The sequence below is a fragment of the Hemicordylus capensis genome, chromosome 1, assembly GCF_027244095.1.
Source record: "Hemicordylus capensis ecotype Gifberg chromosome 1, rHemCap1.1.pri, whole genome shotgun sequence".
NCBI lineage: Eukaryota > Metazoa > Chordata > Lepidosauria > Squamata > Cordylidae > Hemicordylus > Hemicordylus capensis.
The window spans coordinates 129,420,847-129,447,350 of record NC_069657.1 but is presented as its reverse complement, the minus strand read 5'-3'; the positions used below and the strand labels follow the sequence as shown (position 1 = coordinate 129,447,350).

Here is a 26,504-nt window from a genome sequence, read left to right as displayed (position 1 = left end):
TTACAATTAAAACAAAACCATTAAAACCAATAAGCGTTAAAACAGAAATATAAACCATATAAAATATTGATTAACAATTAAAACATCATAAAAACAATTAAACAATCAGAATAATTAAAACCCTGAAAACCAGGTTACAGCATTAAAACAATTAAAACTAATTAAAAACCCTGGAAGGCCAGGCCAAATAAATAGGTCTTAAGGGCTCTCCTGAAGAGGTCAATAAAGAATTCAGATTGCGGATTTCTGCTGGGAGTGATTCCACAGCCTAGGAGCAGCTACAGAGAAGGCCCGCCTCTGAGTCGCCACCAAATGAACCAATAGTAACTAGAGACGGACCTCCTCAGATGACCTTAACGTGCGGTGGGGATCATGTAGAAGGCGACGCTCTTTAAGATAACTCGGACCCAAGCCATTCAAGGCTTTAAAGGTAATAACCAGCACTTTGTATTTTATCTGGAAATGTATTGGCAGCCAGCGTAACTGTTTCAAAACAGGCAAAATATGGTATCTCTGGGTTGCCACAGAGACCAATCTGGCTACCGCATTCTGAACTAACTGAAGTTTCTGGACTAAGTACAAAGGCAGCTCCACGTAGAGCGCATTGCAATAGTCAAGCTGGGAGGTTACCAGCTGATGCACCACTGTTTTGAGGTCATTCTCTTCAAGGAATGGGTGCAGCTGTCGAATCAGCCAGAGTTGATAGAAAGCACTCCTGGCCATGGCCTCCACCTGAGATACCAGGATGAGGCCTGGGTCCAGGAGTACTCGCAAGCTTTGCACCTGCTGCTTCTGGGGGAGTGTAACCCCATCCAGCACAAGAAGATCTAACACACCCCTCAGATTCTGAGCCCCCACAATGAGCACCCCCGTCTTGCTTGGATTCAGCTTCAGTTTGTTATCCCTCATCCAGCCCATTACTGCCTGTAGGCACGCATTGAGAGAATGAGTGCCATTTCCTGAAGCTGAAAAGGAGAAGTAGATTTGGGTGTCATCAGCATACTGATAACATCCAGCACCAAACCTCCTGATGACCTCACCCAGCGGTTTCATGTAGATATTAAAAAGCATTGGTGACAGAATGGAGCCCTGAGGGACTCCATATAACAGCTCCCATTTTGAGGAGCAACTGTCACCAAGCTCTACCATCTGGAATCTACCTGAGAGATAGGAGCGGAACCACTGAAAAGCAGTGCCCCCTATCCCCAACTCCTCCAGGCGATCCAGAAGGATACCATGGTCGACGGTATCGAACGCCACCAAGAGATCCAGAAGAACCAGCAGAGTCACACTCCCTCTGTCGATTCCCTGGTAAAGATAATCCATCAGGCTGACCAAGGCTGTCTCAACCCCATAGGCAGCTCTAAAGCCAGTTTGAAATGGGTCCAGATAATCAGTTTCCTCCAAGACTGCCTGGAGCTGGTCGACCATCACCCTCTCAATCACCTTGCCCAACCAAGGGAGATTGGAGATTGGCCTGTAACTATCCATCGCTAAGGGGTCCAGGGAAGGCTAACCATTACCTCCTTCAAACAAGGAGGCACCCAACCTTCCCTCAGTGATGCATTTATGACATTAACTAGGCCACCTCCAACAATCTCCCTGCTAGACAGAAGCAGCCAAGTTGGGCAAGGATCCAGAGAACAGGTGGTAGGCCGCACCGCCCCAAGCAGCTTGTCCACATCCTCAGGAGTCACAGATGAAACTGATCCAATCTAATACTGCTGGACACAATAATACTACTGAGGGATCACTGGACACCTCCTCCATAGACCTTGCAGAAATAGTGGAGTCCAAGTCGGCTCAAATACAGGAGATCTTATTTGCAAAGAACCCATTGAATGCATCGGCCTATTCCTAGGAGATCAAATCAGTAGTCACTCCCCCGCTGAATATTTACTTAGGATCTCTAATGGGGATCATCGTAGGGCTCTTTCAGTGGCTAGACTTAACGCCCTTCATACGGCGGTACTGGAAGGACGCTTCAGGAAGGTGCCCTATGATCAAAGATTATGCCCTTGCCCGAATGGTGAAGTGGAGACCACGGAACATCTGATGCTGAAGTGCAGATTTTATACTGAATTAAGGGGAAAGCTTCTCACCCCACTACTAACTCACTATAACTCTAATTGCCCTTCTGATGGGGACAAGGTCCTTTTTCTGCTTACTGCTAAGTCAGAGCACGCTTACAGGAGGGTAGCAAAATATTTTTTCATAGCAAGCAAGATTCAGTTTAGAGTGATTGAGGGACGAGATGCTGGGTTGTGCACTTCAGATTAACTGTTTTTATTTCAATGAAAATAGTTATGTATACGGTATTTGAAGGTATTAATGTTTTATGTATTTTATCTATTTTATTGTTGTTGTTTTTTCCCTTTTTAAACTTGTTTTTATGCTGGCCTTGGACTGAAACAAACAAACAAATACATACATACATACAAATGCATCACAGCAGAGCAACTCCGGGGACTGGTTGGAAGTAGAAGGAGCAGAAACTAAACTCCTCACAACTTGGGATAGCTCCGCCGAGTGTGAACCTGCAGCCACAATGCGCGCAGATCAAAATATCTTTTTTGCTGCACGCACTGCCACCACATAAGTCCTCAAATGGGTCACATGCTGAATCCTGTCAGATTCAAACCAAGTTCTCCTCCGCTTGAGCTCTAGTCACCTACCCAACCGCTTCAGCCCCCACAACTCTTCAGTATACCAAGGGGCCTTTTTTGAAGCAGGTCGGAAGGGACGCTTAGGAGCAATCATGTCTACTGCCCTGATGAGTTCCAGGTTCCCACCAGGGCATCAACAGAATCACCGGCGGCACCAACATCAAAATCCTCCAAGGCTTTCTGAAATCCTACTGGGTCCAGCAGCCTTTTTGGATGGACCATCCTAATAGGTCCACCACCCCTGCAGGTGGTGGACCTATTTAGCACTGAAATACAGCTACCCTATTGTAAAGAGCTGAATTTTTAAAAGACTAGGATGGAGTTTTAAAGTATAGTTTTTGGTGTGCAATCCCCCACCCCCCGCCCACCGTTCTGCTCCAGATCATACTCAACAATAAGAGGGTTTTTGTTTTTTTTTAACCTGGCCAACTGATAAAGGGTGTAAATGATGGCTGCAGCAACTTCTTAGGATGCAACTGCCAAAAGGAGGAGAAACTACTATCAGTCAATGTAGACAGTGCAGTATGTCACTGCAAAAAGGCAAAACAAAAGATGATATTGGGAAGAATTAGCATCAAAAATTGTTTCTTGTATTGTGAAGAGACAAAGAAGCATGATGTAGCAGAAAAAAAGGATAAATTCCAGGCACAGAAGAATGAAGGACATGCAAAAGGATCAAGAATCATAACCTAGTGGCAAGCTTGAACTTTTACATATTTCTGAAGGAGGCAGAAATAAAAGTATCTTCCTGATTTTGAACTCCATTCCTGAACCGCTAACCTATTTGTTGATCTCATCCACCATCTAGGAAGCTCAGTCCTACATAGGAAGTGGAAATAAAGGTAATGACTTAACTCATTGACTACCACCCAGTGACTTGGTGCTTTTTGTGAGCACCACTGCACCAGTAACGCTGAATGGAATAAAACTGAAATGATTAAAACATGATGAAGTGTTGGGAGCCATGCTGAAGGATAAACTGTAGACTCAGGTGATAGTTTCACCAACCTCCCTTGCAAAATGAGGTGGTCTAGGGATGACAAATGACTGGTGTCCTTGTAGGAATAAACTGTACCAAACTGCAATAGGCCTGCCAGTCGGATGAGGTTCTCAAAGGAGGGGGACGACAATGGGTGCCTCATGTCCAAAGGTGCATTTGGATACATATGCACAGTGTATCTGTGCATATGGCTCTCAATCCAGCAAGACTGAAACTTCTTGGAAACATGCTTGGAAACTTCTGTGCTAGACTTTCTCTGCTGAATATGTTCACAGGCTGAAAAGAGGATTGGAGGACAATGGCACCAACTTAATACCAATATGGAAGTACAAATAAAGGTATGGCAAGATTGATTGATTGATTGATTGATTGTCTAAGGACAGGAGGAGCCACTGTGTTCTGCTGCAAAAATGATCTGGTGGAAGTAATCTTTCTGAACAGATTCTGTTGAGATTTCATAATCCGTTTGGGATTCTGGATGCCCAGTTCTGCTGCTGAACTTGTCTGAATTCAGTGGGGCCTTATAAAAATATAATACTTCATTGACACTGTAAATGATGTGATACCATTACATGTCAATGAACACTTTCCACCCTTGGCAGAAATTTACCAGCTTCTGGCAAGCCCTGGTCCATCTGGAGCAGTTTTGTTATAGGCCATCCTGCAAATCTGCTTCATTGTCTGGTTATTTCTGGAATTTAGCAGCATCTCTATATAAGTCTGGGAATAGTTGGGCTGAGGCTTTGAGAAAGATTAGAAGAAAACAACTTGGATGGCTCTGTACCCATGGAAGAAATTTGGGTAACAAAATGTAGGGCCATGAACTAAGTGCACAGCAGGCCATAAACTACTCACATTGAAATCTTGTATATTGGACAGCTTAGTCAGTGCTTCCACTCTCCTTGCCTTAGTGCTAGTCCCCAAAGGGAGAATGAGTACCTCTCTCAGTACACTCCTTTTGGGTATGACCAGCACTCCTGTCACATTTCATTTCATTTTCCAGATCTCTTGCTGTCTTAGCATTAATCTTCACACATTTCTTTTTCTTATGTGCTTCCTCCTGGAATTGCTGGCCTGGAGGTTTCAGTTTGATATTCCTAATGCATGATGGATGTGCCCAATTGCACCTGTGCAATCATGCCTACCCTAATAAATTTGATGCAGTGTGTCAAAAAAAACAAAGGACATTGAGATGAAATTGTGAAGAAGCCAAATGTTCAGTTTCTGCTAATGGATTAAATTAGCCAAGTGTCTAAGGGAACAGGTATAAAGGTTCAAATTCCGTGGCGGTGGGGTGTGTGTGTGTAATCAAAGGATCTGATAAGTAAAGGTCAAATTAGACATGACTAGATGTAACTTCACAGAATTCAGTGAAGTTGCTTTGAAGTCAGGGAGGCAGTGCTCTGGAAGAAGGTGTTTAACATTTTTCACCTTTGCTCTTTTCCCCAACTGGAATATCCTCTGCACAAAGTTCCTACTAACTCCATGGGCAGAAAAAGGCAGACTTTTTTCCTCTCTGAGATAATAGCAGCTCTGGGGGTGGGAGGGAAATTTTAGACTGCAGAAAGTGTTAAAGCACTTCTCCTTGAACATTTCCTTGATCTTCAATACAGCCACGTGGAGCTGCTAACTTGTTAAAAACCAACCAACCTGCAATCTCCTTCGGGAGAGAGTGTGTGCATTCATATGCCAAACTTATCCTGAAGTCCCTTCAAGATCCTTGGACCCACTCCACAACAAGTTGGGCTTTGTCTTGTGAATTCTAGCTTACCTTGAGGTATTTCTGGGTTTTAAAAATGCTGTTTTTAAGCTACTTTTTCTGAAAATGCAGGAGTAAATAGGGAGAGACACTGACAGAATCATTAGCATGATAAGAAGGATACTCTCTTTAGAAATGCAGCTGTAACTCTTTAGTACTCCCCCCTCCCCGCTCACTGGCTAGAAGGAAAACATGAAGGAAAACATGTGAACTTGCATCAAAAGCAAACCTTAGAGCAGAGGGGAGGAGCTGCTTCCCTCAATGCCACAAGTGTACTTCGAAGTGGCTTTGCTCAACATTTACCCTACAGCATGAAGCCATGTGCAAATAACTCCCAGGTGAACTTTTTGTTGAAAAGTGGTATATATGTATTCTTAATAATAATAGCAGCTGACACCCAGATAAACACTACACTTGTGCCAGGGCGTTTCATGGCGTGCAAGCCTGCTGCCCTAGCTAATTGTGCTGAGACCAGAACTTGCATTCCAGACCTGCTTGTGTGAGGACAACAAGTCGTGCAACCTTTTGAGCATCCTCATTTTTTATATAGCTACATGATCTTGCACTACTACAACTTTGTTCACTGCACAAGCACAGTGTTAGTAAGGATGTCAGCTAATTAACATTAACAACAACAACAACAACATTGCATCATTAGGTCAAACAGACAGACCAGGCATTTGCTTAGCTGTAACGGCAAGGCACAGTTGCATAACACAGAATAGTAGATGAATTTAGATGTTCACATATGCTGTCTTTAAAATAGAGCAGGTATTTAATCCCCAGAGTTGTTGAAGAACGCCTGGGAATGTGTGGTAATATCTGCTAAACTGTTAGTGGCCAGAAGAGATCCATGCAGATCTTCCACTTCAAAGAACTGAGTGATGTATATTTCAATGAAAGCTTGAGCCTCTTCCTGAGAGCTTTGAGCCTCTTCCTTTCATTCATACATAAACAAAACCCCATGCATCGCCTCCCCATCACAGTGTCTGCTCCTTCCAAAGAAATCTCCCCAAATCCACATACAAGACTAGCAAAAGGAATAGACACAAGGAAGGAGATCATCTTCTCACTTGTTGACTGTCCAGTGACCAATTATAAATTAGAATTTAATTTCCATAACCACTGCTTCCTAGAAGTTAGTGACTGAGAAAGGAGTAGGGTCATAACCTACATGTGGATTGCAGGAGCCTACCAGGTTGAGCACTGGACTGCTAGCTCCAAATACCAAAGGGGAAACATGCAACCAAGCTCCAAATAAGTTATTATCTCTGTCTTGGCTCTGCCTTGGCTGGAACTAATCTGTTCCCACAAAGACACTTTTTTCTTTATGCTGGGGTCACTGTTCAGAGAGAACTATACTGTAATGGAAGACAATATCTGCATAATGAAAGAGGGGTGGTGATACTTAAAGCAAAAACAGCAACGATCAGAAAAACAAAGATCTGTCTGGGAGGAACATCTTTGAGGGCACCTCCGCTTGATGTGTGATCTTTGGGTTATTTTTAAGAATCTCAGGGGGATGATAGTAAACAGCAGCATGCTAGGTAGAATAGATGAGGTAGGATGGGAAAACAATTAAAATGTCATATGAAAGTACAGGGATAACATAAAGGAACATAATTTTAGATCAATAAGAAAAGCTTATAATGACTGGAGATTACACTTAGGTTGCAACTATAAAGAGAAGGCAATAGACTGAAGGTGAATACATTGTAGGAGTTATCAGTGGTTTGCAGGGGGGGGACACCTGCCATGTGCATGAGATGCATTCACAGAAAATCCTATGCAGTTTGCTTTATTGGTCCAGCTAACCCAGGGCTGCCTCCTCTGACTGACCGCCCTGTGGACTGAGGTTCATTAATTAGAGATGCCAACGCCTGAATCAGGGACCTTCTGCATGCAAAGCAATGTGCTCTCTGAGCAACAGGCCACCCCTTGGGTACGATAACATGTGCAGGATACTAGTACTTGAATTACAGAGGAAGAAGAAGGGGGCCTCTACATTAAATCCACAAGTCCCATGCCCAAGTCCTCCAAATTTTAGACCAATCATGCCCCCCACAGGGTCAGACTGGGGGCACTGAGAGGGCGGTGGAATGTATCTGAGGAGGGCGCTGGGTTTTGAGCAGAATGGGTAATTAAGGCTAGTAGTATTCACTGCTGCCGAGTGCGGCGGGGCACAGGGGCATCTCGCAGATGGGGCACAGGGGTGCCGCGCAGACGGGGCTCACTGAGAATATGCCCTGTTGCCCTGTGGGCCAGTCCGAGCCTGGCCCCCCATAACCTTCTACAAAAAGTAGTTAAGGGGATATCACAGAAGCTAAGAGGACCAGGCCCTCTCTATCTCCCTGAAATGTTAGCACTGAGTAAAACAATAATTTGGCAGCAGGAAAATGAAGCAAAACATATATGTCTGCTCAAGTGCTCAGTTATTTTATTTATTTATTTATTTAACATATTTTCCTACTGCCCCAAACGCACATCTCTGGGCAGTTTTAGACCAATCATGGTTATAGACCAATTAAACAAAGGTGCAGCTATTTACACTAGATAACATTTTATATGGCCATGTACAGGAGCCATCTAAAGGTGCAGCGGAGAAGTAACTTGCCCAGGGAGCAAAGAGGTTGCCGGTTCGAATCCCTGCTAGTATGTTTCCCAGACTATGGGAAACATCTATATTGGGTAGCAGCGATTGAGGAAGATTATGATAGGCATCATTTCACACAGTGCGGGAGATGGCAATGGTAAACCCCTCCTGTATTCTACCAAAGAAAACCACATCTGTGGTCGCCAGGAGACAACAGCACAACTTTACCTTTTACATGGACAGGAGTACTAGACACATAACGGTCAGGGTACAAGGATCTGCCCGGTGCCCCTTTTCTTCCCCTGAAAGTGCTTAGGGTAGAGGATAATCAGTATTTGGGGTTTAGTGACATTATGCAGGTCTGCAGGATATATTAAGAATGTTGATAACTAGGGAGTTTGGAACAGACAGAGAATGAAATATGAGAATGCTAACCATCCAGCCAACTGTGTGTAAGATGGATCTTAGAGGCCCCTGTTCTCAATCTGTTGCCAGTGGTGATTTCACCGCCAAGTGAAAACCTGAGCTGAATCATGAAGGAAACATGGGGAGGAGATTCCTAGATGGCAATACATGGGCGAAGAATGCAATGAAAATGCACAATGCTGAAGAATTATCTAAGAGGTAGAAAGTATATTAAAAGAAGGATTAGTTATCCATGAAACCTAAATAGAAGTTGTCAGTAGTAGCTTTCAGCAGCTAAAATGAAGACAACCACTTGTGACCCAGGTCTGAAGTTTGTGTGTGTGTGTGTGTGCGTGTGTGCGGGGAGTTGGGATTGTATCTAAAGCCAGCCAGATGAAGGTCTTTTCGGGAAATTATGCATTTATAGATACAAAACAAGAAGTTGATTCCATGTTTGCAATACAAGTTCCAATATTTCTTCTTCTTCCTTATGCTTTTAATTATTATGTTTCTTGTATCCTGCTGTCCAAACTACAGAGCAGCTGATCTGTCTGGAAATGGGCCCCACATTGGCAGACTGGGTATAAATTTCTCCTGTACACACGTCTGCCAATGTACAGACCTCATTCCTCCAGTCTTCCCTTCTACTGTACAATGTACTGAGGTGTTCTATCTGTACTTCAAGGCTGCCTATAACAGGCATCAAGTTAAGAAAGACTGCTGAGCATACTTTACTGTAAAATGCTGCAAATTAGGTTGTGCAGTTTATGCTTTAAAAAGCAGCAAACATGACAGCCTTATTCATGCTCTTTCTGATCAAATGGCAGGTGAAATGTACTTTCATACGAGTAGAATAAACTTGTGGCAAATGCATTACAAATGTAACTAGTCAGACATGCAAAGAGGCAATTCCATAGCACACTGCAGATTTGCTGTAAATCAACTTTACCCAATATTATGTTTCAAACAGAACAAAAGCAGTACATGGATTATTGAAAATACCTTCCCCCCACCCCCCCAGTCCAGCAAATGGAAATGGGTGAAAACTCTTTAAATTTCCCAGCAATTATTCTTTCCTCGCCAGTAAGCTTAAAAGAAAGCAGAATCTGCTTTCTGAGATGTTCAGCCAATGTGGAAGGGATTCTGCAATCAAGAATCACAAGGAAGGAAGGGGAGGGGGTGACCCCCCCCCTTTACCTGGTGCCTGCTGCTGAATGGTTAAGGGCTGCAGCTTGTTGCTTCCAGCTCCGGGTGTTTAAAAACCTGTCGGTGCATCCTTGCCTGGACTTTCCTTCCTAGAGAGGGAGGGGGAGACTGATTCCTGCCCAAAATAAAACATGCCCCACACAGCTCCTAAGTTAAAGGCCTCCCCTATTCTCACAGGCTGCTAGCGAGGAGCCTGCCAGAGGTGTCGACCCCTCTGGATGGCATGGGGCTCGTTCCACAGCAAAGGAGTCTTGCCAAACTGATCTTGGAGGACAGGCGGGGGTGGTGGAAAAGCTGGGGAGAGGAAGCGATAGGGACGGCGTAAAAACAAGAGTTGTTACAACTCTGTTCTTTTTTACCCTAGGTACTGTGGGGCCCCTACTGGCAGAACAATTAAACTGCACCCTCGTCCCAAATCTTCCAGTTATGAAATTGCTGGTACTGGTCTTGCTGATTTAATTTAAATGGTTTAAAAACGACGACAACAAAAACACATTTCTCCCCCAACCAACCGAAGCCCCTGTCTCTCAAATCCATTGTCCAGTCTAAATCTTCCTGCAGAACTCAGCCTCATAAATTTTATCATGGAATGAGAGACACCATCATTTGTTGGAACTGTTTCTCCCCCACTTTAAAATTATTTCCTGATTGCAACCAATAAACCTTGACATGCTTGTCAGAAAGACATTTCTTCTCCTGTATGAAAAACAGGATGGATGAATATCTCTTATGTTCAGAGGTTGTGTCTATTTTAAAGGATTGCCCGCTCTCAAGCAATCTCAAACTCAAAATAAAGGATTGTGTGATGCCACTTCTTCTTAAAACCTATTCTGAGGTTTGCTGAAAATCAGCGAGTAAAACAGTTAGTGCAAGTGCCAGGTTGCTGTGGGCCATGGGGCAACATCCTGCACAGGGTTCCCATCTGTTGTCCCAAGTCAACTGGTGGCCAATACTCATAGGTGGCAGACAGTGGCTCCTCCTGGAGTGGCCCTTCCATGAGGCAGGGTGAGGCCGTCACTTAGGCACAGGTGCAGGAAGGGGGCAGGGGTTGGCAAGTGATGGGCCCCTGCCACCATGGATGCCACCCTGCTGTCCACTGCCATCCCATCCTTCTTCATCCTGCTGGGACATGCTGTTCATTTCCCCTCTCCCTTTTCCACTGAAATTCACCACTTTTTGGCCCCTGCCCCCATTTGAGCTAGAAATGTCCCTGCCACCATTGGCTTGGTGGCATAGTCTAAGTGTGCTGCTCTTTTGTGGCCACCACTGCCTCAGCAGCATGGCCTGCTAAGCCCCCCCCCCTAGATGGTGGGGGGAGATCATATTGTCCTTCATCTCAGGCAACAAAATGTGTTGGACCTCCCCAGGCTTCTGCTGCCCTCTCCATCTGCACAGCTGCTTCTCCCTGATTCTGCAATGGAGACAGAGGGTGGGAAGAGAGAAACGGCCACCACTGCTGAGTCTCTTGGTGGCAACAGCACCTCCTCCTTCCCCTACCCATCAGCCAGTGGTCTTTCTCCCAAAGACCTCTGCATCATTGTGAGGCCTCTCCATGTCTGACCTCACAATGACACAAGGGCCTCACTGGTGGATGAGGGTTGCCAGGCAAAGCAGTAGTGGTGTGTGTCTCTCAGCTGACTTGCACCACCTGCCACCAATAGTGGGGGTTCAGGGTTGATGGTTCTAATGGTCATGGGCCCCTGGTTGGTGTCCATTCTGGCCGACCACTGACTGCAGCTATGAAAGCAGCTAATATGATCTCTTGCTGACAATGTGGCATTCTGGTTGATCTTAATAAAAGCACTACCCAGACTGTGGCTATTGGGTTCCCTCACTAATGGAACAACACAGCCACCTTTTTTGGGGGTGTGTGTGTGCGTGTGTGTGTGTGTGCATCAATAAGACTTACTTAGAACATCAAGAGCACCACCTAGCTTTGATGGTTTCACTGTATGTTCACTATTTCAGGGCATCTATCAAATCACTTTATATCAGACACTATATAAGTCTGATATAAAGTGATTTGAGTCACTTTATATCAGACACTATGCTTCAGAGTACCCCAGATTTTTAAAAATTTAACCCAGCAGCTATGTTTGTTTTCTCCATTAAGTCTGAAAGATAATTGGCAGAGCCCTATGGTTTGTCCTAGCTGCTAGACCACCATCATGATGACATCAGATAGTTTCTCATTTGGGACTTCCCTTATTCCTCATGGAGATTTTACTGTGCCTAAAACATGTAAACCACCAGCTTTCCTGAATTCAAGCATCATTCAGACATTATATTGTATGAATGTACAGATGTCTGTACACTTATACATGCTTTTATGTGGATGATGGTACCTACATTTATTTTAAAGGTAAACCTGGGTGAAGGACCCTTAAATATAGAGTACAGATAGAAAGCATACTGTTAGACGTGTATTCAACATAATGTGAGAATAACGGTACCTGTGTACAGATCTGTACCTGTGTACCCCACAGCCCCTGCCCCTCCCATCCTCTTTAGTTTGGCCTGGGTGGTGTGGTTGCCCGGCGGAGCATGATGATGCTTAATTTGCAGGGGAGTGGGCTCCAAAGGCCTTTATGTCCAGGCTCCAAAATTACCTAGGTGCACCTCTGGTACCAGTGCTGAACATAATGCGTGAATAGGGTTCCTATTGTCAGCGTGACTCTCACCGCAGACTCTTTAGAATAGCAAAGAAAAATGCTTAGATGAGATTTACAGTGTGTGTAGCCTCTGGTGCTATGGAGGCTGGAAGAACATTTATGGGTCAACATGGGGTTTAAAATCACATATGCTACTGAACCGCACTGGCCTCTACTCTTCACGACATGCTTGAGAGCCTCCAGCAACTTTGCATTGAACAACACCCGTCTTTAAATTTTGCTTGCCTGGTTGGGTTATAAATATAGAAACCTAAGCCACAGGATTTTTTCCCCATCAAACATGTTCCTCCCATCTTAACTTAGTGAGGTTCCTTCAGCTGCTCCTATACTTGGTATGACCTTTTCCCATCCCACCCCACCGCACCCCACCCCCTTTCCATCCCACTCCCTTTCCTTGCTCTTTCCCTCCCTTGTGTTGTGAGCCTGATGGCCAATGAGCTTCTCTAGAAGATCAAATGTCACTATAACATGAGGACTTAATCGCCTGGTGGAGTTTGCAGACCCTGAAGCCTGTCCCATTCGGCAGAAAGCTCCTCGAGTCTCTCAGCTTCCCCCTCTCAGGTAAGAAGGAGATTTAGGCAAGGAGAGAGAGACAGATGTATCCATAAAGGGAACAGAGCATGTCTAAAGTTACCTTTGGTTAAAGTGTAGGGAGGACTGCAGGGGAGTTAGGCAGAAGTTAAGGCACTTGCATACACTATGGCTACAGATCCCAGCACTTCCATTGACTTGCTCTTATTCTTACCTATTTAGAGAGGGTTTTGTTTGAAAGATAATAATAAGAAACACTATCATTAAAAAAAAAAGATCAGGCAACAAACATATCAAAAGTAAGGCCTGTGAGAACTGTATAGGATCTCTCATGGCCCTGGTTAAGAAAAGTATGCATCACATACACAAACATACTAATGATCTTCAACTGGTTTGATGATTTCAAAGCTGAAAATATTGCTCCAAGTGTGGTTTTCCTCACATCTCTGTTAGAAAGGGATGGTAGGAGTTAGGGCAGAGGTACATGAAACTGAGATTCAGCAAGCCTTATGCCAAAGGTGGTGGTGGGGGCACCCGTTGACAATAAGTGTAGCTGTCAGAAGGGTGTAGAACTGAAGTACTGTTTTTGAATGCTGTGACTAATTTGAGTCATTTTTGGATTCAGTTCAATTCAAAGTTACGCTGTTTAAATCCCATTGACTACAGAGAAATGTGAATGAAATAAGAGTTATGGTGTCGTGTGGGTTTACAGTTATGCTCTCAGATAATCTTCACTGATGGCTAGTGAGCTGAACTCAGTTGAGAGATAAAGTTATAGGGGCCTCTTTTTATACTGCCCTGGCTTGGAGACTGTTATACTCCAGTCACGCATAGCCTGCTTTAATTAGGGGATCACTCCTCGGAATTATTCCCAAGTCTGGATGTTGATGAAAACACAGTCTGTGGATATAAAGTAAATGCCATGTGCTTCCTTCAAAATTTGGTATGCTGTGCTGAACTCTAGGAACTTGGAACTTGTCGTTTACAGCCTTGTTGCATGCATGTTGCAAACCACTTTGAGAACTGTTGTTGAAAAGTGGTATATAAATAGCAGTAGCGCAGTAGTAGTGGTAATAATCTGATTCCGCTAACTGGAACATGTAATGTGTGAATAAGAAGAGTTTTGAGGTGGCTAGGACTAGATATGTTAGGAGTAGACTCATAATTTGTATGCATCTGCCTCCCGCAAACAGATGAGATATAATTAAGGCTGTGAGACTGAATTAAATTTCTAACATTTACATTTAAGCTATTAACTGCCCAATATATTGTCACCATTTTGAAAGCAGTGGCCCTTTGGTGGGCACGGAAAGGAACTTGTTAGGAAATAAGCCTGAATATGGAAAACTGCTGGAAATCAACATATGAAGGGTATTCACACAACCAGGCGGGCAGGCGGACTGCTCTCAGCAGCGCGGATCTCTGAAGGGCACATCGTCCTGGCCTCTGGATATTGCACAATGCACCACGTGATGAGCATAGTGCATTGGGGGCATACCCCCATGAGATGTGCGCTCTAGGTGCCCATCTCTGTATGCTCAGGTTGTGTGCATACATGCAGCCCAAGCATAACATGACCTCATACCTGGAGTAAAGGGCACGCTCACACCCTTTAACCCAGGTAAAAGCCTGGGTACAAATCCTGGGCTTGTGGGGGAGGCAGCGCCAGGATCGGGTTCAAGCAACCCGGTCCAGGAAGGGCTTCCCTAACCTGGGTAGGGCAGCTCGTGAGAATAGGCTCATAGCCCCTGAATCAAATCTTCCCAATAACTTTTTTTTCTGACCATGGTTGAGTCTGTCAGGCTTTTTGGAGTCTCCACAGATCCTGTGGTTATACTGATCAATCCAATATGCCATGGTTTGCAAAGGAACCTTTCTGTTTTCTATTTTTATAAGGTAGAGGGGAGAATGTCCTTTGAATCCAAAGCTTTCCTGTAACAAGCTCTAATGTGGGTTAGTAAGGAGGACATTAATATGGGGGTAGTGGGTGTGCACACATTGCAACTTACATGTGCAGGTCACTTTAAACCACCCTGGGTGACAACGGTCTCCATATGACAAGTTGTGTTTGTGCAGCAGCTCATAATATGAATTGGGCCCCACAGCAGATCTTTTTTGTCTCTTTGTGGTGATGTGGGGAAAATTTCCACATCAAGACTGCCATTGTGTGGCAGCTAGAACTTGGGCACCAGCCCACACCCCAGGTATTTCTATTTCCCCTTTTATCATGTAATGGTATTGCAAGCGTCAGTGAATGCCCCAGCCATAATTAGAAAGGAGTTGTATATACCAAGGTGCCCTCCCCACTTTGAAGTGTCAGAGATCAAAGTATGGTCTCCATATTTAGGTTTGGAAGAATTTTCACTCAGGCCAGATTGGCTGGCAAGTTTTGAGGATAGGCAACACCATTTCCTGGGGCGTTTGTAGGATGCACCTTGTGTGTCTAAACTTGTTTCTCTCTCCTGCAGACACCAGTAGCTTTGATTGCCTTAGAACAGGGCTGCACAACTTTGGTCCTCCAGTTGTTGGACTACAACTTCCATCATCCCCAGGCACAGTGGGCGATAGAAATGATGGGAGTTGTATTCCAGCCACAGCTGGAGGGCCAAAGTCATGCAGCCCTGCCTTAGACCATCCTGCTCTTTGGTGGATGAGCTGGTCTAGGAGAGGAGAGCTGGCCTTGTGGTCGCAAGCATATCTTTGCCCCTTAGCTAAGCAGGGTCTGCCCTGGTTGCATATGAATGGGAGACTTGATGTGTGAGCACTGCAAGATATTCCCCTCAGGGGATGGAGCCGCTCTGGGAAGAGCATCTAGGTTCCAAGTTCCCTCCTTGGCATCTCCAAGATAGAGCTGAGAAAGAGTCCTGCCTGCAACCTTGGAGAAGCCGCTGCCAGTTTGGGTAGACAATACTGAGCTAGATAGACCAATGGTCTGACTCAGTATAACTGACTCAGTTACCCATCCCAGAGTTTGATAGCTGTAGTGCTTATAGCCTTCTACAGCATATCGTACATGAACATATTTATTTGTGTGGACAGCAGCTTTTTAATACCATCTGATGCCTTTGGAAGAATCCTTTTACAGCTAAAACTTTAACGGAAACATCACAAAGCATTTCAGCAGAGGGTGCAGCTGTAGGAAAGAGGATCAGAGATAGGCCAGGTTTCTCAGTGCTTCTTATTCTTAGCTAACTTGTGCTTTGGAGACAAGAACTCAAGAGCACAAGTGGATGGGATTAGGAATGAGCAACTTGCTCTCTGTGTGTGTGTGTGTGTGTGTGTGTGTGTGTGTGTGTGCTCGTGTGCTCCAGCTGTTGGTTTCTTGGTCCCAAATATAGATTCGCATTGCAGCCCAGCTAAACAGTTAAGAAGAATGTCACTGAGACGGAGAGAAAGGAGATGGAGGGAGTGTAAAGATATACTAGATGTTATATATACTAGATGTTATTAAATATGTCAGATTGACAGGAGATCCTGTCAGGGGACTGGCTCTCTCTGCCAAATGATAGATGGTTACCCTGACAGTTGCTGACTTTCTCCCTGCAGACAGCTAGCTATACCTGCCAGGTCTACCCTTCAGTGTGTGCCCATTTTCTTTCCCTGTCTTCCTCTCATAAGCTTGCTGTCTCACCTCCCTTGTATGGCCAAGGAGAGGGAATGATTGATAGGAGGAAGGCTATTTTCATAAATGGCCTCTGAGGTGTAAGGGAGTGAATTCAATCTATCAAGTGGAAGATGGGTACATTCTCAGCTGTTAAGAAGCTCCAGAGGAGATGAGGACTGTGCTCTTTAAGCCAAGAATTGGAATAGATTTGGGACAAAAGGAACAGATAGTTCAGAGCAGGCAGCAGAGAAGGGCTGGGGGATTTGTGTGACAGAATCATGATCTACTTTGTCTGCTTCGGTTTGGCTCAGTATAGAACTTGTATTTATAACTTCTGCACTTTATTCAGGGCCTACATGAAATAGATTTAACTGAGTTCATTGAGAGTTTCTTCAAACTGCAAATGAAAAGTGACTCCCTGATAACAATCACAGGATTGGTACTTTTGCTATTTTCTTTAAATGAAGCGGACATCCGTTTGTCTAAAATTGATATTGGATTGGAGCCAGCTGATGCAATGGTTTAAAGCCTTGTGAAACTACTAGTTTGCCTTATCTTAAAGGGGCAAAGCATGACACAGAGGAGATGTATGAGTGGATCTGCCAATGTTTTTGTACATTAAAATAGCCACAGGGGACTCTGGTTTGATTAGAGTAGCAGCTCTAATCAAGGGAGGGGGGCTATAACTGTTGTTCCCTTTTGGAAAAATAAGGTGTAATATGGAAAACTATATATCTTTCTGCTGTGGGGCTAATGGCAAGCTTGGGGGTAATTTAACTTGGGAAGACAGCACAGAAGGAAAAGATTAAAATGTCTCCCCATTAAAATTCTAGCAGTTGCTCTAATGTTAAATACAAACTGGGGATTTGATTATCCTATATCACATCTGTTTTGGCCCTATGACTTCTGTGGTTTCTTGAGGATCAACTGATTGAGACATATGATAGACTAGGACTAGGGATGTCCAGAACCGGTTCAATTGTGAACTGGACCACTGCAAAACGGGCCAGTTCGAGCAGTTTGATTGTGAACCGCTCTGACTCGGTTCAAACTGGTTCATTTAACCAACCAGCCCAGCCAACCGGTTTGATTAAATCAGTTCACATACTTGTGGTTCGGTCCAAATTCAGTTTGAATTTGGACCGAACCGCTCCAATCAGTCCGTGCACAACCCTAACCAGGACATGCAATGCCCTGGCTCAAGCTGTCAAAAAAAGAAATATCAGGACAAAATAGAAACGGAGCATAATTTGAGCCAAGATTGCTTAGGCTTAGGCTGCAGGCCAGTCCAGGAACGTAACTATAATAGGGTAAGGGGAGATAGTTGTCTGGGGGCCCACTGCCTTGGGGGGCCCCCAGAGGCAAGTCACATGACTGACTCCCCCAGCTGCACATCCGCCCGGCTTCCTTCAGTCCTCCGAAATTGATGTGAGTGTTAAGACCTGGAGCTACCAGAACAGCATGTCTTTCTCTAGTACCATTAAATGACTTGCATTGTCCACAATTTACAAAACTTTTAAAAAATAATTTAGGATGATGTTCCATTGTGGCACATAGGTATGTGTATCTCTCTCTCTCTCTCTCTCTCTCTCTCTCTCTCTCTCTCTCTATATATATATATATACACACACACACACACACACACACACACACACACACTATGCTTTTTGTTACCTCTATTCAGCCTCATTTAAGATTTCTTTACTTTATTAGTTGAGCTTCATTAGCTAAGCTTCAGTGACGGGGGGCCATTTAAAAATCTTGTCTCTGGGCCCACTCCAACCTTGCTATGCCACTGGCCGCCGATCTATAGTAAGCACTGAAATTGGTTAGAAACAGGATAACCTTTTGTGTTCCCACCCCACCCCCGCAAAGAGCCCTGGGACTTGAGGCTAGAGAGGGCTACACAGCAGTGTCTTCAGGATCCCTGGCATAGGAACATAGGAAGCTGCCATTTACTGAGTCAGACCATTGGTCTATCTAGCTCAGTATTGTCTTCACAGACTGGCAGCAGCTTCTCCAAAGTTGCAGGCAGGACTCTCTCTCAGCCCTATCTTGGAGAAGCCAGGGAGGGAACTTTGAAACCTTCTGCTCTTCCCAGAGCAGCTCCATCCCTTGAGGGGAATATCTTTCAGTGCTCACACTTCTAGTCTCCCTTTCATATGCAACCAGGGAAGACCCTGCTTAGCTAAAGGGCAAGTCATGCTTGCTACCACAAGACCAGCTCTCCTCTCCAAGGCAAGGTCACTGGGGTGCAATTCTCAGAATTGCACACATATGTAGCCACACATGATCTAAGAGCTGCATCTCGGCATCCTCAGTAACATTTCAAAGGGATCCTTGAGTGCACCTTTTGGATTTGATCCTGCTTTACTAGTCCCCTTAAAAATACTTCCATCCCAGGCGACCACTTGCATTGTTTGTCAGTGGTGGCTCAAGACCTCTATGTGCCTGAGGCAGGGTGCCAAATGCTGGCCACCTCCCATTCTTTCCCCTTTCTTAAAAGAAGGTACATCTTGTTGCCTCTCTGGTGTCCCAATAATCTGTTGTCCAAGGCAACCGCCTGACCTCGCCTCATGGATGGGCCACTCCTGTGGCTTGTGCATATGGTCTGATATTGATGTGGGGATTCTTTGTTGAATATTCTTAGCCCTTTCACAAAACTAAAATTCCCAGGATTCCTGGTTAGGAGCTGTGATAGCTAAACCAGACTGAAACTGAGTGTATACATGCCCTTAGAGTAGAACTAGTTTTCAGTGCCAGAACTCAGCTGTGGGACATGTGAAATTGTAACAAAGGAATGAATTTATCTGAACATATACACAGAAGTGCATTTCCCTTCGTACTGATGAATCCTACCACTGCTTAGCATTTGTGGTAAAAGGATAATGTTTCCAGGCAAATCTTAACTCTTGCATCCCCCATTTTATCAACCAACCGCTGGATATTAGGGGGTGCAGTACCTATCCTAATTTCCAGGAGGCTGTTACAGGGGTCATCTCCAAGGAAACCAGGTCCCAGACTAGTGGATTAGAGGAAACTGTGCTCAGAACTTGCACATATCTTAATGGACACATCCAGATCTGTGGAAACCTCTTTTAAAAAGTTTTAGGTTTAGTTTTCACGTCTTGAAGAAAATATGATGTATGCTTTTTAAACTTCTGCTTGGGTGCAAATGATTTAAAACAAAACTTAGTTATAAGTAAAAACAATGACATGTCAGACAACAGAACATCTAAATGATCGAATAGATGAAGTTACCTGAGAAGAAATCAACTAGAACTGAGCTGGATTGCTTTTGGTTCCATGTTTTTTTCTGCTAATAATGATACCGAAAGGAAACAGAACTGATTCAAATGAGGGCATTGCTTTTGCTCTGAATTAGCTTCATTTCCCCTCAGTGATATCCTGGCCCTAGCCACCCCCAGCACAGATGGCCCTAGCCACCCCCAGCACAGTACCTCCAGTGACTGTTGCCGGTGTCTATCATGTTTCTTTTTAGATTGTGAGCCCTTTGGGGACAAGCATCCATCTTATTTGTTTATTATTTCTCTGTGTAAACTGCCCTAAGCCATTTTTGGAAGGGCGGTATAGAAATTGAATTAATGATAATAATAATAATACCATCAATTCTGATTGGAAGTGCCATAATGTAATTGCTACTAAATATTTCCTGCTGCCCCACATAGTATATTAGAGCCTTATTGCATGAATTAATTATTTTTAAAAGGCCTCAGTTGTTTAAATAAGCTTTCACTTACTCCTCTGCCCCATTACAAGCAGCAGAGGCCAGTGCAGCCAAGTAGGTATGAAACTCTTCCAGCCTCCCAGGAGCCACACCAATCCCTTAGCTTCCCTCCTGGCCAGGAAGGAAGCCATGTGTGCAGAGCATGTGAATTTTTTTGTTTACAAAAGATTTGTTTCGCACATCTCCCTTGCAGATTTCAGCTGGTCTGGTACTGACCTCTCTCCCAACCCCAGTTTTTCCTGCCACATGGTCTTGGACAGGAAGAGAAAACTAGCCTGGAAAGCAGACTGGAAGGTTTGACCTAATCCAAAAAGACAGTGGGGCTGTGCATTAAAGGCCCCTAGTGCTGCCTAGCTCAGGAAGTGCTTCCTAGCCCAGCTTTTTAACCCAGCACTTAGCTAAGGTTAAGGAATGGGTGAGCCCTTTACCTGGGCTCTGGGATCGTGTGTTTGCTGGAGCTACTTTAAGCCCTAGCAGACACAGAGACAGGCGTCTAGTGCGCCCCTGGGGGAATCCCACAATGCATCACACATGTCACGTGGTGCATCATTGTGGGATATCTGGAGGCTGGGACGCAACAGCCTGACCTCTGGAGCTCTGCATTGTGCCATGCAGTGTGGATCGTCTGGGAGCGCGGGACTTACACGCAGTACACAGTAAAGCACTCATTTGCAGGGAAGGTGGGTTCAACCAGCTTTGCCCCCGCCCACCCAGTCGTGTGAACAACTTCAGTGTTTTCTAAGAGGAATCTGGCCTATTTTCTGAATAAGTTTTAAAATGTCAAGCAAGCTGCATTTAAAACGAAAATAAACTAACAACATTAATTACCTTGCTTCTATAATTATTTGACATATAGCAAAATCCTCACTTCCCTAATAATTTTGTAACCCCTTTACTACCCCCAGCTAGTTGTTCTAGAGTACCCCCTGAATGTGTGGCAGGTGGCCACACCCACTCTGTGAACACTTTTGCCCCTTTTCACACATGCTTCTTTTTACTTATTTATGAAGAATTATATCTGCCTTTCACTAAGCAAAATGCCCAAGGTGATTAACACAATATATACAGTTAAAAGAAAAACAAAACAAGTTTTAAAAAGCCACAGCAAATAAAATAATTACAAGATTAAACAGCTAAACAAAAATGGCCTTTAAAAGGCAGCAAAGAGAGAACAGAGAAGGTCTCAGGTAGCTCTCCCTGGGCAGGGAGTTCTGCAGCTTGGGTACTGCCTGTCACAGAGTAGGGCTCTCGCACATCCCTGCCAAATGAGACTGGATCAAGGCAGGATGTGCAAGACAGCCTCCCTAAAGGACAGGCAGAACCATGTAGGAGGAGGTGGTCTTTTAAGTAGTCTGGCCCTAAACCCTTTAAGACTTTAATGGTCAAAACCAGCTTTGCATTGAGCCCAGAAACAAATGTTACAACTTACATGCAGGAATCACAGAACTATCTACAGGAAAGCCACTTCTATGTAGTAGGAACATGCAATGGCGCACCCAGGCAAACTGGGCATCCAGACTGCCCCTGCCGTGAGGCCCCCTTGAGCCCTCCACCCCCCCGCCGCGAGCCCTCCTCCTCCATATGCCAGCCGCCCATGTGCATGGCTGAGGGATGTGGGGTGAGGTGAGCAGGTCTCTCCTCTGCCCGTGGCAGTCGACCCTCCAGCTCAGCAGCTTCTTAGAACTGCGAGACGCTCCGGCGTACCTGCGCAGTTCGAATACAGTCCACGGGCTTGCAACGCTGTATTCTAACTACGCAGACGCACCGTAGCACCTCACAGTTCTAACAGGCCGCTGAGCCTGAGGGTTTACTTTTCCTGCTCTGCCATCCGCCACTGCCACCGTGGGCAGGGGGGAGGCCTGATCACCTCACCTCTGCCAGCCGTGCACATGGGTGGATGGCATAATGGGGATGAGGGCCTGTGCTGGCAGCAGGAGGCCCACCAGCCTTTGGAGCCCCCCACCAGGCCTTGGAGTCCATGGGACGGGGCCCCAAGGGCTGGGGGTTAGAGTGCCTCTGGGAACATGGTCCTATGGAGAGTGATCTGGGATTGTCAGGAGAGTTAATTCAGTGGACCTTAGCGCATATTTAATAAATTTGTTGTCAATCCAAATGTTTGATTTAGGCTGAAACTATATTACATTAGATTTGTGGCTGATGATGCCAAGAATGGCAGTATTTAATTACTACCTCCTTTCCATAACGTCTGTGACAAATTGCCTGCATTCTGATATTACACTGTCCACCTCCTGCTATTAGAAACCCTGGTTGTGGGTTGGGAAACACATATTGATATTATATCAGAATACAATTAATTTGTAATAGACAATATGGAGAGGGAGGTTGGAATTAAACATGTTTATTTTGGGCAGACTAGTGATGGCCATGCATTTGATGTCATGTATAGTTACTGGCGTAGGTATCATGGCCTGCTTCAATAAGAGGCTTCTCCCTTGTAGCAGAATAACTATCTCAGTAACAACAAAGGTTAGAATAATAAGACAAAGACCCCCATTTAAGATAGTAATGAGATCCAGATATTATTTTAGCTTCTTTGTGTTTAGGAAGTAATTGTTCAGTTTTAATTTCAAATTAATGTCTATATTTTTATAGCACGGTGAAGAAATAAGATTGTTTGATCTGGCTCATAGGCTGGTTATCTATCTATCTATCTATCTATCTATCTATCTATCTATCTATCTATCTATCTATCTCTTGTCTGTCTTGGATAAGACCAAGAAAATGACCTTATCTGGCCACTATGACTTTTGTTTTTATTACATTACCATTCAGAAGTATCTTCCATTTAGAAGCCTTTGATCAAACCTAGTCCGGTTGTGAGGCAGGCTCAAGTTTCTAGGTAGGGATTCTGAGGTACAATTTAACATGCCAGGGGTGGTATATTTTGTGCAAAAGTATGTTAGACTTTCGGCCCTGACCATACTAACTTCAGCCTCTTGAAGTAAAAATGGAAATATTTTAAGGTACAGCCTGAAATGTGCTCTGCACATGGGTTCATTAGAGCAGTAGCTCTAGGCCAGCACCATCTTGTCCCAGATGATAATTCCCACAGGCAACAGTTCCCCAGTTCCCATTGCTCTAGGAACCTTTTGTGCAGTGCACATTTCGGTACCATCTTGCATGTGCCAACAGGAGTGTTGCTAGGGGAGAGGTGTCCTGTGTTCGCCCCGCTCCCCTGCAAGTCCTCGGAGTGAGGGAGATAACGAAGAAAATAGGGAGTGGTGGATCTGTGGGGCCCTCAGGAGCTGGGGAGCCAGGTTCTTTGAACCCATCTGTTCAGTTATAGCTACAGCCCTGCGTGCCAATTATACAAGACAATGTTCACATGTGTGCAAGTGTACCCACACCCACACACTGGGTCACATAAGAAAGTAACAAATCACTTTCTTAACAAGCTTCCCAAACCTTTCTTACAGGGACCCATTTTGTCATTACCTATGATCTCCTGACATTTTCATCTCTTAAAATGGAAATAAACACATCTTGTTGGACTCTTTTCCCAGTGCCCATTACTGGTAGCCCACTCACAGACTTCTCACAACCCATCATTTTGGAAGCTTTGTTCGATGGGAACCTTTCAACAAAGTGTCAGTAGCAGAAGAGAATAGTAAAGAATGGACTCATTCTTGGAACCCTGTGTTTTCTCACTTAAAAATGAATATGTCTTTTAAAATCTTCAATCAGATGTGTATAATGGTGTATGTCCTTCCTATTGAAAAGTGTCCTGTATTGATCAAGTCATCTAGATAGGCTCATATTTAAATCGAACTATTTAAATGTGGAGTATAATTACTTCTTACATACAGTTATTCTTTCAATGTTTCTCCGACAATGGATGTCTTTTCAGATGAGGCTCCATTCTGGAGTCTTTGATCAATTTCTACCAATGATCCAGAAATTAACAGCAACCATCCCATTGCTAAACGATGCACCCAAAATGGCCTCTGGCTTCCTTGGAATTACATCTGGGTGCAGATAAATAATGTTTCTTTTCTTTTTGCCCTTATTTCTAAGGGAAGTTCATTCTGGGTCAGGTGCATCGATCACTGGAATTCCATTGACCCAAAAATTCCATACACAGAGTTGTAGGAAGAGTTAGATTTAAAGGAACATTTAATAGATATTCTGGACTTTTGTGTTCACTATAAGAGGAGAGCTGGTCTTGTAGTAGCAAGCATGACCTGTCCCCCTAACTAAGCAGGGTCCACCCTGGTTGCATATGAATGGGAGACTAGAAGTGTGAGCCCTCAGGGGACGGAGCCGCTCTGGAAACAGCATAAGGTGTCAAGTTCCCTCCCTGGCTTCTCCAAGATAGGACTGAGAGATATTCCTGCCTGCAACCTTGGAGAAGCCGCTGCCAGTCTGTGTTGAAATTATTGAGCTAGATAGACCAATGGTCTGACAGTATATGGCAGCTTCCTATGCCCCTGCCATCCCAGAGACCAGAAATATTGTCCTGTCTGCCTGTTCTTGGGGTTTTATGTCTGAAACACCTAGAGTCTCACATCATAGTGCTGGAGACTCTGTAAGCACACACCCTTCTTGGTGTTTACTTTATATCATCAAGTGTTGTCATTGGGAGCAGGGTAGGATCCCTTATATGGCAGGACTGTTGCCTCCAGGATTATTATACTCTTCGGAAATAGAAATCTTGTGAGCTGCAGATGTTCCTTCAGGACGTACATCCATCTGCCTGTTTCTTCAAGACTCCTCTCATATATCAGCTGAGTAATGAAGTCAAGTCAAGGCTTGAGTTTCCTGGGGAGGAGCCTTGTTTTCTAATTTGAGCTCCATCCATCATGGATTTTTAGATGGAGATTGAATTAAATCCCTCCTGGAGAGTTTATCCCTGACCTCCCTGACCTTTCTAGCACTTTAAAAATAGTTGTGTGAAGCCATTGCTTATAGTCATCAAAAGGTCCCATTGTTGTTTCAACCCTCAGCTGAGGCTTCTTCTTCTTCTTCTTTGGGGATAGTAAGACTTACATTCTGTAGGGTATGCAGGAAATTCTGCTCTGTAGTTAAACATGGGAATATGGGGGCAAGGAACTGCCTCAGCACAACTGGTGTATCTATATTGTCTTCAGTGGAGCAGTGCCATTTGCTGCAGCTGTGGAATGGAAGGCCATATGTTTCCAAGAGAGAACAAAAATCCCTCATGATCCCAGTCTTTTCCAGGGCTTACCCTGCCGTGTGAATCCTGGCTGTATTAAATGCAAGAGCTAACCAGATACATTACCCAAAGAATGCTGGCATTTCTCCATCTAACAGGCAGTTGATCTTAACTGATCTTCTCTTATTTGTCTTTGGCACATATACAAGCCTTGTAACTTTAGCAACTGCCTAGTTCGTATGTATATGTGCATGTGCGCGCACACACACGACCCATTGTTGACCAGGCAAAGTCATTTTCTGTAGACTGCACTTAGAGGAAGGTTGAAGACATTAAATATCTGTCATAAAACTTTGTATTAATGTGCTTGCAAAAGGGAAGTAAAGAACAGTTTTAAATTTGTAGGATTTCATCTTCAAACATTATTCATTTTATTGATTATCACCATACATAGTAAATTTGAATCATAGTCAATTTGAATCTGAGAAAGATTCTGCTTCTCTTGGGCATGATGTCATTTTTGAATTATTGATCTGATTATTGAGTGTTAAAGATCTGTTGAGAACAATGACAAAATATGATCATTATACATTCAGCATTTCTGTTAAAAATACAATTAAAAAAAAAACCTTTCAGCTAGCATATTATGGTATTAAAAGCAGTGCATTTTAAAAAGTAAAACGTAGTAGCTATTTTAAGTGCTAGGATTGAGTATGCCAAATTCGTCACAAATTTATTCTGAGGAAAGAATGCTAAAGCACTATTCACCTTTAAAATAGATAAATTGTGACATCTACAAAATACGAAATGAGAATAGTAATATGGAAGTATGATTTGGTTGTAGACCAAGATTGTATCATTGCTTTAAAGGCCTAGGACGTACATCCACACACATGCACGCGCACCGGGTACTTCCAGTATCACACTGACTGGGGCAGCAAGAAGGTACTCAGCCATCCGACGTCAGCGATTTTGGCAGCAGTGCTGGCGGGGGGGAATGAGGTGGGAGTGGTAGGAATATCCTCCCCATGCCTTAAAGCAACCACCCCCCACCTCCGAACCAGCTCGAACACTGGCATTTTGAACCACTTTGGCGCTCCAGAAAAGGAGCACTGCACCAGTTCCATGCACATCCCTACTGATTTTGTGGTACCTTAGTGTAAATGAGGACCACAGCCTGAAGCAT

General features: G+C 44.3%; 2 protein-coding genes across 21 annotated transcripts in view; one reads left to right on the top strand and one right to left on the bottom strand.

The window, feature by feature from the left end:
- PRR33 (proline rich 33) overlaps nt 1-9,901 on the bottom strand; it is a 37,490-nt gene extending 27,589 nt beyond the window's left edge. Inside the window, exon 1 of the mRNA XM_053272244.1 lies at nt 9,621-9,901. The gene's annotated coding sequence lies outside the window, so the exon portion shown is untranslated. The remainder of the gene's footprint in view (nt 1-9,620) is intronic.
- A 2,847-nt stretch (nt 9,902-12,748) lies between these two features.
- Nucleotides 12,749-26,504, top strand: part of TNNT3 (troponin T3, fast skeletal type) — a 55,989-nt gene continuing 42,233 nt past the window's right edge. For 6 of the 20 annotated variants that reach the window (XM_053253986.1, XM_053253954.1, XM_053253947.1 and 3 more), the window contains exon 1: nt 12,757-12,862. The gene's annotated coding sequence lies outside the window, so the exon portion shown is untranslated. Of the gene's footprint in view, nt 12,863-26,504 lie in introns of all 20 variants that reach the window. The other 14 variants (XM_053254064.1, XM_053254020.1, XM_053254010.1 and 11 more) reach the window with 7 other exon arrangements.